This window comes from Nylanderia fulva, unplaced genomic scaffold, assembly GCF_048542155.1.
Source record: "Nylanderia fulva isolate GAGA-0341 unplaced genomic scaffold, ASM4854215v1 Scaffold11, whole genome shotgun sequence".
Classification (NCBI taxonomy): domain Eukaryota; kingdom Metazoa; phylum Arthropoda; class Insecta; order Hymenoptera; family Formicidae; genus Nylanderia; species Nylanderia fulva.
The window spans coordinates 3174492-3177063 of record NW_028189302.1 but is presented as its reverse complement, the minus strand read 5'-3'; positions in this window follow the sequence as shown (position 1 = coordinate 3177063).

Genomic DNA, 2572 nt, shown 5'->3' with positions numbered 1-2572 from the left:
CGAGAGTAAGCCGCTTTGGCGGTCAATCCCACTAAGGGCTTAGTATATCGGAGTCGCGAGAAAAAGCGAGTCGGGGCAAAAAGCAGAACTCTGTCACTCTTGTTTGCCGAGGCGGCCAATGATCCGTCCAAGGCGGCTTACAAAAGTTTTAATCGACGCCCGTCGCACAGTCTCTCCCTCGCCGGTCTTTATTCCGGATGGCCGAGCACGCGCTCGACTGCTCGCTTTTTTTACCCCCGACGATCAATCTTGGCCGGAGAAAGAGAGAGATTCGTTACTGGTAATAGAATTAGGCGCTTTTCGCGCCGCCGAGTCTCTGAATGCGTCTAATTGTGCGCTAATATATCGCGAGAGAAGCCGATGCGATCTTGTGCGAGGTCTCGCAACGGAGACGTCTTCTCCTCTTTAATGCCGACGAGCCCCATGGACCAAAATATCGATCCCGCGCAGAGCGTACCCCACCGTTCCGAATTACCCCTATGTAGGAAAACCGACTGACGTCATAGCATATATCCCCTTTAGTAGGTCAGTGTGTCATTTTCGAAACATAGTTGAGACGGCGAAGGATTTCCCTCGATCGATTATCTCGCGGAAGATAAGAAACGATAAAGGCTGCTGATATAACGTAAAGTATTGGAGAATTGAAACAAATTAAAGTTTATATTTTGTGGTATACCTATTTGATTCTAAATTTTTTGTTAGTGATATATAATAAATTAAGCCAAAAATGTATAGCTATAATGAAAAGATCCCTCTACCCTTTTAAAAAATCATTAAAGATGAAAGTAAGAATTCCACCTTTGAATGTGTCCTTCATAAAGTATACTTTCGTGTTCAAGGAGACCCTCGGCCGACGTCGAATTATCGCAGAAGACACGATATCCGTCAGTTTGCCGAAGCACGTTCGCACACTCCACTGAAACTTTCCTCGATTCTTCAGCACCTTCATACAACTTCCATCCAAAGGTAAGCATATTCGATTTGCAATCTAATCGACGTGTTTCCACTAGAGCCGACCTTGAATTCTCTGCACGATATATCGAGCGGTATGTCATGCTTTTGAAATCGATTGCAACGAGATCTTCTTTACCGTTTCTTCGGATGACGAAGATCATTTCTTGCGATTGATACAGCACAATTTTCTCCTTATTTACGCGGCTTAATGTATTCTCGATTTTCTCAAATAATATTCGAAGGTATAGATTTTTCAATATAGAATTGTAATTATGTTTTATGTGCGAATCATTTGAGAAATAACGCGCCATTAATATTTTATAATAAAAGAATTATATTCACACTGAGAACAAATTTGAAATACGTATTATGTACTTTTAAATTTTTCGAGAGTTCTACACAAATTTAATCTATAGACAATTTTCAATTTAAACACACGCTCTACACGATTTAAAATTTAAAAGACACATGAAAATGTGCATAAAAGGTTACGTAGAAATTATTTCAAACATCATTGCAAGAAAATTTACATTAGTATATGTTACAAATTAATGAGATTTCGATTCGGTGCGGTGAAACGATTTATCTGTTTCAGCCGAGTCATTCAAATCGAGGGATTCGATTACACCCGGTGTGATTAAGTCTATTAAAAAGCCGCCTCGGGCGGTCAATCGGAGTCGACAAAAAGAAGGCGAATTCTGGTCGAATTATGCGCGCGACACATCGGATGGATAAATAGCGGCTAAATCTAAAAGCGACGAAAAAAAAAAAAAAAAACAATCTCGCGTGCGCCTATGTGAATTAGATCGGCCGATTTCGCGGAATCGATTTCCTACCGACGATGATGGACACATCACCGTGTGTCCTTGTAGCGTGTGCCCGGGTTATTCGTGGGACCAAGTTTCTAGAGCTTCTCGGAACGTCAAACCACACGTCTCTTGAACGGATCGTTGATTAGAGTCGATGACTTGCCGCGTAAGATCTGAAAAACCGCCGGGGTTCTTTGGGAGATAGATTAGACAGACGAACCGCTCTTAATAAAATGCAAACGATTTCAACATATTCATGAAAATAATTGTAGATTTTAATATGTACACATCAATTGTTGCTATATAATAAATTTTCATTATGTTAATTTTATCATTTTAATTTGAAGTCGCTTTTTAATATGTATAACGATTTATTTAGGGCTTGAATTTGCCCTTTATTATTGCATCAATTGTTGCTATATTGGAAAATAGATAAAAATTAACAAAATATATTTGCAAAATAAAAAATACAAAACTGTCTTGTGTAATATTTAGCGAATGAATTCATGATTTTAACAATCCGAATCTCACCTTTGTTCTTCGACGTATCGGAAAATAATTGCGGATCGATAGTGAGACACATCGTGGCGCGAGTCGGGCATTTCTTATCCCGGATATCGATTGTCCGCTTCCCAACGGGAACCCTCCAGCGGCGGGTACTAAGAACAGCTCCGGCCGGAGGGTGAGAAGAAGGGTGTTCTTAGCAAGGGCGGCGTGTGTATCGCCGGGCATTACTTTTATTCCGTGTCATTTGAGCCCACACTCGCCCTCTCGACGCGCGGCTGCCTCGACCCACGGATGCAATAGAT